Genomic DNA, 15,371 nt, shown 5'->3' with positions numbered 1-15,371 from the left:
GATGGACGTGTTTCACTTTGCAGAATTTGGAAAATTGAAATATGTACACCACACTATCGATACTTATTCAGGATTTCAATGGACAACTGCTTTGAGTTCTGAAAAAGCTGATTCTGTAATCACTCATTTGCTAGAAGTTATGGCCATCATGGGTATACCTGCACAAATCAAAACTGACAATGCTCCATCATATGTCTCTGTTAAAATGAAACAGTTTTTTGCTCATTACAATATAAAGCATATTACAGGCATACCACATAATCCTACAGGTCAAGCAGTTATATAAAGATCAAACAGAACTCTAAGGGATATGCTAAATAAACAGAAATGGGTAACAAAAACTCCCAGAAATAGACTGCATAATGCTCTTCTAACTTTGAATTTTCTGAATGCCAATGAGAAAGGAACAACAGATGCAGAGAGACATTGGATAATAGAAAAAACTACAGAATTAAATCAGCCTATATACTTTAAGGATGTGCTGACCTCAGAATGGAAACCAGGGTATGTATTACATTGGGGACGAGGTTTTGCTTTTGTTTCTACAGGAGAAGATAAGCTGTGGGTACCATCAAAATTGATAAAGGTTCGATTTGAACAAGAGAGACCTCTTAATTAGAGGAGGTGATAGTTCATCAACCAGCATGAACATCCAATTTAAACTAACTTGTATCAATAACATGCCTTTTCATTTAATCAGATAATAACTTGTCAAAAGGAAACATCCCCAAAATTAGTCTTGGGGAAAGGTTTTTGTTTTTGTCTTTTAGGAGAATGAAGGTTAAGGAATTTGAAGAACACTGGACAAATGAGACAACTGAAGAAAAGGGACAAATCATCTATCCCAAGAAACAGAATGAAACGATGTATGGGAATATATTATCTAAAAAATTTTATATCTTCCTAAATGTTTGTTTCTGCTTTTCTCTAAAGATAAAACACTATTGGTCTTCTAATAGTCCCAGTTCAATTAAAATTTAAAGCTGACTTTGGAGTTGGAGAATGGCTCTCTCCTTCTTTAAACTCAAGCATGTTGTTAAAAGGAAAATGCAAACTCCCTGTATCATGCCAGAATAAAAGAGCCATCTTCTGCTATGGTACAGGACAAAGGCAAAATTAATTAAGGGACTATTCTATTACTAATCTCAACTCTTTTGATTCTATTCTGATTCTTTAAACTTTTCTTAAAGTATAAATTTTATATCAAAATTTACAAAATTAATATACATATATACATTTTAAAATTTGTTAAGATATGGATGGTCATATAGAGTACTAACTAATTCTAGAAAAAAGGCTAGCTGCATATATATGTTTTTGTGTTCGAGTCTCTTATCAGTTTTCTGCAGGAAATCATGGCCAGACCTAACATCAACTGAAGTCTCCAGAAAGAAGATGGGGCCCCACAACAACAACAATTCCACGTGGACAATAATAATATCATTAAGCTGACAAACATCCACAGATCAGCTTTGAACTACAAGGTGCTCAGAGCAATTTTGAGATGACTAGCTGAGATGATCCAGTCTCAAAGACTACTTAAATAAGGACTTGAGATAAACCCTGAACTTTGGCATTATACACAGGCTGGATAATGAAAGATACAGTTACCTTTCCTAGAATTTGACAATTAACCTAAAATTTTTCTTTCAGGATAAAGAAAACTTCGCCCATACCCAGCAGGAAGCAATTTTAAGAATACGACACCCACATTCCCAAAGAGGTGGTGTGGGGCAGGTGGTTTTTTGGTCTTTTTAATGGGTTTTGGGTCTGGGATAATTTTCAGTATTTAGGGGGGTTGGTTACAAGTTATTGTCAAGGGTTAAGAATAAGGCTAAGCAAAGGAGATTAGATTTAAGGTTCTTGTTAAAAGAAAGAAAGAAAGAAAGAAAGAAAGAAAGAAAGAAAGAAAGAAAGAAAGAAAGAAAGAAAGAAAGAAAGAAAGAAAGAAAGGAAGAAAGGAAGAAAGAAAAGAAAAGAAAAAGACAATTACTAATTTTAAATACTTTACATTGGATTGAATTGTTTTATATTGTATACAAATTTGAAACTGATATTGTTAGAAAATATATATATATTTCTAATTGTATTTATACCATTCATTTAACAATGTAATGCAAATTTCTGATCCGTGAATGTTATTATTACCAACTATTAGGATATAAAGAAATGAAAGTTAGTAGTTAGACATTACAATAGAACTTGTAGTCATATTAGATATGTTTTAAAAATTGAGCAGAGATGTTTTAGACAGGTCATCTTCAAACCCTTCAGAGATCTACAGAATATGGCATTTAAAATGTTTTAATAACTTAGAAAATTTTTCTTTTTTGAGACATGTCGGCTCCTGGCAGTACCAATCTACTTCAGAGAAAATATGGGCATTGAAGAAACTGCATATGGAGTCAACTTTCATTGTGGCAAAAGTTAACCACTGGACAACAAAGTATCCTCGTATCAACAAAATGGACAGACAGAACACGAAACAAAGGACTACTGATTCTTGCCAAAACAAGTGTGGCTATGGCTTTATCAAAAGGCATCTTCTGAGGCCAGGACAATATGGCCCCATCCCTGAAGTGGCCTTCGCAATCCGGAAAAGGTACAGTGCCCTTTTCTTTGAAGGCAGCTTAACAGGCAGAGGGCCGATGGCTTCTGTTGTGCAATGGAACAGCAGCTGAAAGCTCATGCCTCTCGAAAGTAGACTGGCATTTAATAGAGGGATGTGGAGAAGAAGGGGATGCTGAGATGAAGCCATATATACACAGCCAAGAAGAATGAACAGCTGAATTAAAAAACTGTCAACAATTTCCAGAATTTAAAATCCTGAATCATGACAGGACACTAGTGGAATTCAGGTGTTTCTGGTACATGGACTGCTCTCACCCAATGTGAGGTTGAACTGTTGACCTTGTGTACATCCTACATCACAAATCAGTCTGTCAGATACACTAAGCCTATAGGCTGAAGATGATGCCCCAACACTGCGGAGAAATCTCAGGTGACTGCCCAGGCAGCTGGCTGTTTCTGTCAACTCACAAAATTTTTGGAAGTTGCTTTTGTGCACTTCCTGTTTTTATTTTTGTTAGCTAATATTATTCCCTTCTTGGGTCTCTGAGGGAGTTGAAGATTAGTTAGTTATGGTTGAAGATTAGTTAGTTATAGTTGAAAATTAATTAGGATAGAAAGTACATTAGATACATCTTGGATTTACGAAAATAGGATAGATAATGGAATTATTTTCTCTGATTTGTCAAATACCTGTTTAGGTATTTATTATTTGTATATATTGTATATAGTTATTGTACTTTTGTATATAGTTTTTCTTTTGTTAGTTATAACCCTTTGCTTTCTTTTTCTTTTTATTAAAATAGAAAAGGGGAAATGTGGTGGTATTCTAATTGTACTGAAATGTAATTTTGATTGTATGTTAATAAATAAAGTTGCCCAGGGGTCAGAGCTATTAGAGCCATAGCAAGAGTGTGGCGGTGGTGGCACACGCCTTTAATCCCATAGATCTCTGTGTGTTCAGGGATACAGCCAGCATTGGAGACATATGCCTTTAAGACCTAGGGGGCTGTACATTCAGACAGTGACGAGGCAGTCATGTGTTTGGGTTTACAACCAATGAGAAGGCAGAACAACATACTATAAAAAAAAACGAACAGACAGGATGTAGCCCTCTTTCGGGAAGCTGGGACACCGCAGGCGGAAGGGTGAGAATTTAGCTCTGAGCTCTGACCTCTTGGCTTTCTCTTTTACATTGTTTCTGTGTTTCTTATTTAATAAGATGGTTGGTTATATCAACAATGGCTTATCCTGTCATCATCTGTGAGAGGCCAGCAGATGATAGGCATCCTGAGCCCTATGTGGAATATATGTTGCAACCAATTCCTATGAGAGATTTTAAGAAAAATAAGGAATGGGTGGTCACCTGCGGTATACATTCAACATATGTAAAACAGATGTTAAATATGTGGTCTACTACAAATAGAATCATACCAGATCATTGAAATCAGTTAGTCTCAGCTGTTCTAGAATATAGCCAGCAGTTACAATGGAAAAGCTGGTTGAGATTCCGTAAGGGTCCTAGAACAACAGGGTAACACCAGAGGTTTTGAGATCTCCCAAGACCAGATTCTTGGTGAGGGATGTTTTGCTGATAGAAATATACAAGCCACTTATGATATACATACAGTATCCCTATGCCATATAGGAGCTCTAAATGCTTGGGAAAAATTCCAGAACCAGGAAAACCAACTGAGTTATACACAAAGATATTCCAAGGACCATAAGAACCTTTTACTGATTTTTTTTTACAAAGGCTGACCACAGCTACAAAAAAGCTGTGTCAGATAACAAATAAGTCAAGTATTAACTGAGTCCCTGGCGTCTAACAATACTAATACAGAATGCAAAAGAATACTTATGCCATTAAAAGTCAGATCAACTCCTTTGGAAGAATGAATTCAGTATACTAATGGTATTGAGTCTCTTAACTATAGTAATGAGGCTTGCATAGGAGAGATAATTTTCAGAGGTAGAAGAAGGTTTCAGGGTACCAAATGTTTTAACTGTGGTACACCAAGCCATATAAGTAGAAACTGTACATGGGTACTCCTAGAAGCAATATTCATTCTAGAAATAACCCAAACAGGAAACCCCAACCTTCTGGATTATGTAGAAGATTTGGCTAAGGCCGACATTGGACCAATGAGTGCAGATCAACAATTGATATATAAGGCAACCCTTTACCAGTGGGAAACACCTTAAGGGGCCTCTTGTAGGCCCCCAAATCAAACACGGTACAAACATTTCCAGCCACTGTGGAAGAAATTCCTCTCCAGGACAATTAGATAGCCTAGTGACTAATGTAAAGAATGATACTGCACTGGATGATAGAACAGCCCTGATAGATGAATCAAAAGTTTCAAAGAACACAATAAAACAAATAGTTTGGCAGACTTCCATAAATGAACAAAGACCAAAGCTCAGACTTCAAATTAATGGCATTGTTCTAGAGGGCCTGGTAGACACAGGTGTGGATGTGACTATAATTACACCAAAATCATGGCATTCAAATTGGCCTCTTCAAGAGGTAGATGTCCAGTTTCTAGGGATTGGAACCCTATCTCAGGTAAAACAGAGTTTGAAATGGATTGAATGCATAGGGCCAGGACAGAGAGGAAGGCTGAAGCCACATGTAGCAAAGGTAGCAAAGAATCTTTGGGGCTGTTACAGCAGTGGAATGCCCAGATCAAAATTCCCAAAATCTCAAAAAGAGAATGCAGACTAATGCATGATTCTAGGAATAATATCATAACACATAAAAAAAAACAGCCACTAACCATTCAAGCTGTAATGAACAAAGCACAACTGAGGTTGAGCTCTCAGAAGTACCAACAGCCTCACCTTTAAAATGGCTAACTGATAACCCTGTCTGGGTTGGACAATGGCCTTTGACAACAGGAAAGCTACAAGCTTTAGAAGAGCTGGTTCAAGAGTAGTTAAATGCTCAACATATTGAAGAATCTATCAGCCCTTGGAATTCTCATGTATTTGTTACTAGAAAAAAGTCCAGTAATTAGAGAATACTGACAGATCTGAGAGCTATTAATAAAGTAATTTGACCCATGGACTCCCTACAGAATGGGATGCCCTTGTCCTCTCTGTTACCCAAAGAATGGCCTATAATAGTTATTGACTTAAAAGATTGTTTCTTTACCATACCTTTACAAGAAAAGGATAGAAAAAAATTTGCCTTCACAGTACCTAATTATATCAATTCCCAGACAGTCAAGAGATATCAATGGAAGGTCCTCCCATAGGGAATGTTAAACAGCTCTACCCTGTGCCAATATTTTGTGCAAAAACCATTGGAGATAATTTGTGCAAAATTTCTACAATCCATAATTTATCATTATGTGGATGATATTTTATTAGCTGATCCAAATTTAGGTACCTTAGAAAACATGTTTGAAGAAGTTAAAAAAAAGTTTTGCCTCACTGGGGACTACAAACTGCTCCTGAAAAAATACAAAAAGGAGATTCTATTAATTACTTAGGATATAAGATAGAGATACAAAAAATTAGACTCCAAAAGGTACAATTCATGAGAGATCAATTGCAGACTCTTAATGATTTTCAAAAATTATTAGGAACCATTTCCAACTTACAGAGTATCATTGGAATACCTAAAGATGGACTAAAAATGGCTAGTACCCTAAAAGGGGACAGGGACTGAAATAGTCCAAGAGAATTATCAGTCAAAGATGAGAAGGAATTGGTTCGAGTAGAAAAGACAATACAAGAAGCACACATGGATCATGTAAATCCAGAACTTAACTGCATTCTGGTCATACTCATCTCCAGACACTTCCCCACAGGGATTTTGATGCAGAGGGAAGATATTATATTAGAATGGATATTTCTACCATGTAAAACAAGTAAGAAGTTAAAGAATTATGTAGAAAAGATCTCTGATTTGATTCAAAAAGGAAAATTAAGACTTCACAAGTTGACAGGAATGTGCCCAGTAGAAATTGTAGTAACTAATGAGGAAATTTCCACACTATGAAAAGATAATGAATACTGGCAGAGAGCCTGCAATGACTTTTTGGGAGAGATTAACAACTATTATCCCAAAAGCAAGAGAATAGCATTCTTAAAGAGGGGTGAATGGGTCCTTCTTCATATTGTATGACAAAAGCCAATTTCTGAAGTTCCCACATTTTGTACTGATGCAAATAAATCAGGGAAAGCAGGATAGAAATCCGGAGACTTAAGTAAAGTGGTTCAAAGTCCATACAGTTCTGCACAAAAAGCAGAACTGTATGCCATGCTTATGGTACTGATGCACTTCACAGAACCCCTCAATATAGTCACTCACTCTCAATATGCAGAGTTGTTTTGCATATTTAAAGTGCTGAATTAATTCCTGATAATACATAATTCACTTCATTGTTTATACAATTACAAGAAATCATCAGAAATAGGGAACATCCTATATATTTAACACACATTAGATCTCATATGGGTCTGCCAGGAAACATGCTACAAGCCTCAGAATTTCATTAGAAACATCATGTAAATAGCAGGGGTTTGAAGAAGGATTTCTCCATCACTTGGCAACAAGACAAGGAAATTGCAAGAAAATGTCCTACTTGTTCCTTCTAAAACCAAACTCCACTACCCACAGGAAGCAATCCAAAAAATATACAAAGAAATGAAATTAGGCAGATGGATGTATTTCATTTCACAGAATTTGAAAGATTAAAGTATGTATACCCTAACATTAACACCTATTCAGGATTTCAGTGGGCAATTCCTATGAGATCTGAAAAGGCTGATTCTGTGATAACACACCTATTAGAAGTTATGACCACAATGGGAATACCTGTACAAATTAAGACTGATAATGCCCCAACATATGTCTCAAATAAAATGAGACAATTTTTTGCTTATTACAATATAAAGCATGTTACAGGTATACCACACAATCCCACAGGCCAAGCAGTCATAGAAAGATCCAATTGAACTTTAAAGGATATGCTAAATAAATAGCAACAGGTAACAATGACTCCTAGAAATAGATTGTATAATGCTTTATTAACCTTGAAATTTCTCAATGCTGATTAGAAAAGAACAACAGCTGTGGAGAGACACTGGACAATAGAAAAAGTTCTGAGCTAAACCAATTGGTTTATTTTAAAGATGTGTTGACCTCAGAATGGAAACCAGGATACGCCCTATATTGGGGAATGTAGCATGAATCTTAAAACTTCTTATTAATAAAAACAAACCTGAGGCCAATTATTGGGGTGAATTCTGGAAGATCAGAGAAGCAGAACAAGCCACAGCTACCTCACCTCAACAATTCCTCAGCTGATCCTGTTTCCTCAGACAGGAAGCTTCTGAGTCCTCATCCAGAATAAATCTCAGCTGAACTGTGCTGCTTAAAACCTAAAAGCTTAACCATCCAAATGCTTCTAGTTTCTGGTACTCACGCCTTATATACCTTTCTGCTTTCTACCATCACTCCCTGGGATTAAAGGTGTGTGTCACCATGCTTGGCTGTATCCTTGAACACATGGATTTCTGCCTCTGGAATGCTAGGATTAAAGGCATGTGCTACCACTGCCTATCCTCTATGTTTAATATGGTTGCTGTTCTGTCTCTGACCCCAGATAAGTTTATTAGCATGCACAATATTTTGGGGAACATAATACCACCACAGGGGAAGGGGTTTTGTTTTGTTTCTGCAGGAGAAGAAAAGCTATGGATACCAATAAAATTAATAAAAATTCTATTTGAACAAGAGAAAACCCTTGATGAAGAGAAAAGCTCACCCACTGATGTAACATCTCTACAAGTTGTTAAGAAATATTTAACAAGCAAGGGTTGGGGCAGGGTTCTGCTTTCTTGTTTGTTTGTTTTTTGTTTTTTGTCTTTTCAGGATAATAGGAATACCCATCTTCAAGAAATCATAAGGCCTTGGACACCCATAAGTCTACAGCAGAAGAAAACTTATTGGTACCAATATACTCTACAAGGTAATATCTCACTGCCTAATATCAGTATCTATTTAACTCTAGAATAGTTGTGGTCTAAATTCAATTATAAATCAAGCTGGCTTTGGAGTTGAAATTTGGCTCCCTCCTTCTCTAAACCCAAGCATATTGCTAAAAGAAAAAGTTAAGAGATTCTGTCTCATATCAGAAGTGCTGCCTGGTGTGGTACAGAAGAAAACCAATAAAAAGAGATCATTGTCATCAAGATTCTATTTCTTTCCATGCTTGTCTTTGCTTTCAGAGGATCCTTTCTCTTTCCAGAATAAATCCAAACCTTCCATTTTGATATTAAAAATGTTTGAGTTTCCACAATAAAAAATAAGTTTTTCCAATAGCAATCTCTGAAGTCTCCAAAAGGAAGATGGGACCCCACAACAATTACTCTACTCAGTCTAGGAAGATGCCATGGTACCTAAGAACACTACTCAATGATCAGTTTTGGACTGAAAACACTTCCGAACAGTTCTAAGGTGAGATGGTTCATTATACTACACTTCTAGCCAGCATCTCAGACAATCTATCCATTTCTGAGACTTGCTGCAGATTCTATGGCTAGCCCTATTGAGACTAACAATCTAAGCTTTCTTACAAGACCCCACAGAGATACTGTTGTCCCTTAAACAGCAGGAAGTAATTATAAGAAAACAACACCCCTTTCCCAAATGTTTCATTTTTCTCAGGGTTATGGATGGATGGTTGTAGGGTTGGGGATAGAACAATAAAATTTGAACTCAGTATTCTTTTTTAGAAAAGAAAAAGAGGAATGGATAGGTATAGGATATTAAGGTAGATTATTGTATTTACTAGTAAACTTATTCAGTAAAATATCAGCCTTAGATAATTTGCACTGATATGGATTCTTGTATATTGATACAAATGTAAACTATTCTTATATTCCTATTCAAAATACAAAATACAAAATTCAAAACTATATTTGTTATATTGTACACACATTCCTACTCATTTGAAATATTTTGTATATTGATACAAATGTAATATTATATTTTTCATACTGTATGTATGTTCTACCTCTGTTTAGGATATTCTGTATATTGATACATATTTAGGATTATTGTCATATTGCATATTGCACTATACATGCCTACCTGTTTAAGCTATTTTGTATATTGTCACAATTTTGAGGCCATTGTCCTTATACAGTATATCTACTTACAAACTGTTTATCTTGTTATTATGAAGCCTTAGTCCTTAAGTTATTTTAGTAGAGAAGACTTACTGAGATATAGTCACTCATGCTTGTCATTTCTATAGTTATGTTAGTTAGGTTGTCTAGATTTACAGAAACATATGTTAGATGGATAGGTAATCTTCAAATATTTCATAGACCCAGTGAATATGGCATTTAAATGTTTTGATAACTTAGAATTCTGTTGATCTGCGACATGATTGCTCCTGACAGCACCAATCTTATCCTGAGAGAATGTTGGACTTCTGAGACATTTCTGTTTGGAAGTTTGTGTTCTTGGCACAAAATGGCCTACTGGGCAAAGAACTTCCCTTGCCTCAACTGCTGACAGTATGAATACTGCCCCTTCTGAATGAACAGGACACAAGGAAAAGTGACTACTTAACTCTGCCAAGATGGGGTAAGATAGTCTTTCAAAATACCTGCTTCTAAAAATGATCTGTCAGATACTCTAGGCCTGTAGCCAATTTGAATGCACCAATGATGCTGAGAAATTTTAGGTGACTGTCCAGGCTGCCAGCTGTCTCTGTCTACTCTTGCAAGACTCCCAAACGTTGCTTGTATCCTTCTCCTGTTTATCGGGTATTATTATATTTCTTCTCAGGTATTTTATGGGATTGAAGACTAACAGTTATAGTTACAATCTTCTTGTATCTCAGCTAGAACATATTAAGTATTAGATCCAGGTTCTTTAGGATAGAACACCTTTTTGAATGATCTCTGTAATGTGCCATTTACCTATGCTCCAGATTTCTCTGGATTTTAGTATGTGTGTTTTGTTTGATATTATTCTTAGTTGTAGTTCCATTTTGTTTATATTATTACCCTTTGTTTTTCCTGAACAATACTTGATAATCACTCTTATTGTACATAGTTTGAATTAAGATTAGAACCTTCTGGACTGGAGAGATGGCTCAGCAGTTAAGAGCACTGGCTGCTCTTCCAGGGAACTGGGTTCAATTCCCAGCACCCACATGGCAGTTCACAATGTCTGTTAACTCCAGGTCCAGAGGACCTGACACCCTCATGCAGATGATACACCCAGGCAGAACACCAATGCACATAAAATAAAGGTTTATAATCCCAGGCATCAGATTTGGGGAGAAAAAAAAGATTAGAACCTTCTAATTTGGGCAAAAAGGGGAAATGTAGTAGTATCTGCTCCACCCATGACCTTGGGCTATATGGCCCAAAGGAGGTGGTGCTTCTTGCCCTTGCACATGACCTCTTATAAGGATTGGAGAAGGGTCACATGACCCTTCTCCCTGCTCCCGGTCAGATCAGAGGACAACTTCTGCTGTGTATTCTGTTCTGTAATCATGAGTGTATTTCCTCAATTTATATCTCAATAAATTCTGTTACCCATTTAACAGACTCACATGGGTTGATCATAATAGTATCCCACATGGCTATAACCAAGGATTGGGCCACTAGGCCCAGCTCAAAATTGAAATAAAATTTTTTATTTCTTAGCAAATTGTAGTGATGTATTATTATTTCATTCTAATAGGCACAACTAGCATCATTACTAGTAAAACACAGTTCTTCTCTACACTGAAATCCACTAAATACATAAATACTGCCAAAGCTTGGTTGCAAGTAAATACTCTTCAATCAGAGCACTGGGGATCTTAGAGATGGATACACTATGGCTGTGGCAGAGGTGCACCAGTGTACAAGGATAGGATTGGGCATGTTGAAGGGACACAATAACCAACTTTAAGTGTCAATTGCCAATGCTCAGCAATTTTAATGAGAAAATATATGGTGCTATATATAACCCATTTATAAGGTAAATAGATATAAATTCATGTATTCCTAAATGATAAAATACACAAAAGATCACATATGAAGATACTGCCATCAGAAAAGTACCACTGTTCATCAGTGCATGCTATAAACCATTAATTCCAAATATAGTGAAAAATGACTTAATAGTAGAGAAAGCTAACATGATCACTCATGCAATGGCTAATTGGGCTGTCAGGTGAATATATTATGTACTTCATGAGATGAGAAAAAGCATATTCTTGTAGCAATTTTTCTTAAAACCTATAATTCTAGTCTAATCAGATAAGGGAAATGACAAACCCAGACCAGACTGAAGATTAATTTACAGATACTTGACAAGTATTCTACAAGATTAAGGTCCTGAAAAACAAGAAACTGTCTCAAACTAGAAGAGAACAAAATATTTAGTATGATATTCTTGGTTCAGTCCTAGAATAGAAAATGGACATAAATTAGTGAAACTCAAATAAAACTTGAAGTTTAATAATACTGGTTTCTTAGACATTACATATGTACTTATAAATGTAAAAAAACTGTATGAGGTCATAGGGAAATCTACGGTTGTGGGATATTTTTGTACACTGTCAAGATGTGTCTCTGCCAAGGTGCCTTCTGATTGGTTTAATAAAAAGCTGAATAGCCAATAGCTAGGTAGGAGAGAATAGGCAGGACTTCCGGGGAGAGAGTAGAACTCTGGGAAGAAGAGTGGTGGGAGACACCAGTGAGACACTTAGGAAGTCAGACATACAGAATGGAGAGGTAAAAAGCCACGTGGCAGAATTTAGATGAACAGAAACAGGATAATTTAAGTTATAAGAGCTAGTTAGGTATAAGCCTAAGCTGAAGGCCAAATTTTCACAATTAATACTATGTCTCTATGTCATTATTTAGGGGCTGGCGTGCAAGAAAGAAAAAAAAAATGACCTACAATTGGTGCCCAAAGCACAACATATAAATCCACATAGGGCCTTAGAAAGCTGCAAAAAGTTCTGAACAATGGAGCTGGACACGGTTTCCCAGTAACCATAGTTCCTCATGCAGTCTCACTGCTTGAGTCATACAGAGGCACTGCACAGCATTTTAAGAGGCCCTGCTCTTCAGCTGAGCATTTGGGCAGTCAGCTTTCTACTTGCTACTTGGATAGGTAGCACAGGCTCAGTAAATTCCCAGAGCTGGGACAGTTTGGCATGGCTGGGATGGTTAGGTCAAGTAGTGCAGAGCCAGCCACCAGCACCACATGCTAAGTGGAGCCACAAAGTGGGTGGTCTGGGTGTTTAAGATTTGTCTACCATGGTCAGAGAATGCTGTAGGTGTAAGGCTGCAGGAATGCAAAAAGTCAGGTCCAGACCAAAAAAAAAAAAAAAACCAAACCTCTGAAACGGTACAATATGTTTAAAAATGTGCTTAGGTACTGAAGCACATTTTTAAACATATTTGAAAAAATAGTTGGAAACATGTTTGAAAATATGTTTGAAAATAATAAAGTCTTTAAAGAGATTAAAGTAATATAAAAAGAATAAGCTCTGTAAGGATGGGAAATACACAGGGCTGGATTCTGTATGGTGCTTTGTTGACTTTGAATTTTTAAAATGCTAAGGAACAAAAAAAGCAGCTGCTGAGAGATACTGGAGTATGGGAAAAACTACTGAATTAAACCAGCCTATATATTTTAAGGATGACTTAACTTTAGAATGGAAGTCAGAAAATATGTTGCATTATGTTTTTGTTTCTACAGGAAACAAAAGCTATAGATTCCTTGACTGGGGAAGACCTCATGAAAGTCTTGGTTACAGACATGAAGAAGCCAAGAAAAACAACAAGACAAGTGACATATAAGCTGATCCCTCAACATGGGAACAGCTTACAGACTGGATGAAACAGGACATGATAAATCTTGTTGACTACAAAGTCCTCATGACTTATTATTATATGCCATCCTTTCGTATGGCATGGGTGGAGATTTACATTAGTTTGGTTATGCAGTCCAACTAGACTTATAAAGTTGACAGATGCCTTTTATCTGCTCATAGAGCAGAGAATCATCTTCAGCTGATTTGTGTACACTACAATTCCATACTTGTGTAAATACAGATATGTGTGTTGCTTTTAAAAGTTTTATTTCATTAAAAACAAAAAAACCAAAAAACCAGTCAGCAATGAGGACAAGTAGCCCAGGTGATCCAGCCTCTCAGAATGTCTCTGTTGCAGATTCCTCAAAAACCTGCATCCAGAACAACTTCAAAGCTGCTAGCTGATATGGTTCAGCCTCAGAGACTACTCCAGCCAGGACATAAGGTAAGCTCTACAGTTTCTCATTACACAGGCTGGACAACAAATGATACAGCTAGCTCTCTCAGGACTTGACCATTATCTCAATTTTCTCAGGGTCCTCTAAAGATGCCATCACCCTCAGACAGCAAGAAATAATTTTAAGAATGCAACACCCTCACTCCCAAAAAGTGGGATGAGTGGTTTTGGTTATTCAATGGGTTATGGATGTTTATCTTCATTTAGGGAGTTGGTTGCAAATTGTTCCTGGCCTTGGCAAGGGAGGAGACTAAACAAGGGAGGCTGAATTCAAGGATCTCTTTCTGAAGAGGGGGATATAGAAATTATAGGATAAAGGGTAGATTATTGAATGTATTTTTAAACTAAAAAGCAGCTAATTAATCTCAAATATTTTATACTGGTATGGATTTTTGTATATTAATACAAATTTAAAGTTATTTTTGTATTAAAATACTGTATGTTTCTACTCTTAAGGTATTGTACATGTGCAGCTCATTAAAAATGTAATGTATAATTAAGAAATGCAGGTTAGTAGTTAGCCATCTATAACAATCAAACTTGTAGTCAGGTTTGTTTTCATGGTTAAACAGATGTTTTAGATAGACAGGTGGCCTTCATATACTTGAAGGATCTGCAGAATACAGCATTTAAGATATTTTAATGACAAGGCTTTTCATGACAGTAAGATATGTCTGCTCCTGACAGTGCCAATTTACTTCAAAATAGGATGGTGGGCATTGAAGAACCTCTATATGGAGTTTGCTTTCATTGTGGCAAAGTTAGCCACAGGGCAAGAAACTGTCCTTTCCGCAACTGCTGACAGTATGCTGTCCAAACTGGACAAGCAGGACACAAAAGGGGTGATTGCCAAACTTTGCTGAGATAATTCTTCAAAATTCCTGGTTCACAGCAGTCTGTCAGATAGTCTAGGCATGTAGGTCAGAGTTGGATGCCCCAATGTTGCAGAGGAAACTTTGGTGATTGTCCAGTCAGTCAGATATCTGCTATTTCTATAGTTTGACAGTTGTTTGCTCTGCACTTCTTGTTTATTCAGGTAATATATCCATAAGTCTTTAATGGGGTTGAAGACTAGTTATAGTTTTTCAGTTTTCTTTGTTACCAACTCAGAAAACTCACAAAAGAGATGTAAAATATATAAAGCTGAGAAACTTAAAAGCTTATGTTAAGAAAATGTTTTAATGTTCAAAAAGATATTTCTAGGATAGTAATACAAGTTATGATAAAAAGTGGTTTAGGTATAAAACTTTGGACTCATCAAGATAGAACAGATAATTTCTCTAAATTTGCCAAATACAAATGGACTAAACATTGTAAATGTAACATTTTCCTGATATTTGTTCTTATTGTATACAGTTTTACTGTGTTAAGTGTTAAAAGCCTTTTTGTTTAGACAAAAGGAGGGAAATATTTTGGGATAATCCTTTTGTACAGTGTAACTATGTCTCTGACTAAGGTGCCTTCTGATTGGTTTATTAAAGAGCTGAATGGACAAT

General features: G+C 36.3%; 1 long non-coding RNA gene across 1 annotated transcript; it reads left to right on the top strand.

The window, feature by feature from the left end:
• Window positions 1-1,875: 1,875 nt before the first annotated feature.
• Window positions 1,876-13,910, top strand: LOC143274023 (uncharacterized). The gene is made up of 4 exons (XR_013052455.1): window positions 1,876-8,552; window positions 8,906-9,040; window positions 9,991-10,177; window positions 13,777-13,910. It is a non-coding gene; the product is annotated as an uncharacterized LOC143274023 (long non-coding RNA).
• Window positions 13,911-15,371: the final 1,461 nt, after the last annotated feature.

This window comes from Peromyscus maniculatus, chromosome 6 (assembly GCF_049852395.1).
Source record: "Peromyscus maniculatus bairdii isolate BWxNUB_F1_BW_parent chromosome 6, HU_Pman_BW_mat_3.1, whole genome shotgun sequence".
Classification (NCBI taxonomy): domain Eukaryota; kingdom Metazoa; phylum Chordata; class Mammalia; order Rodentia; family Cricetidae; genus Peromyscus; species Peromyscus maniculatus.
The sequence above is the reverse complement of the archived record's forward strand: the minus strand, read 5'-3'. Positions and strand labels throughout refer to the sequence as shown.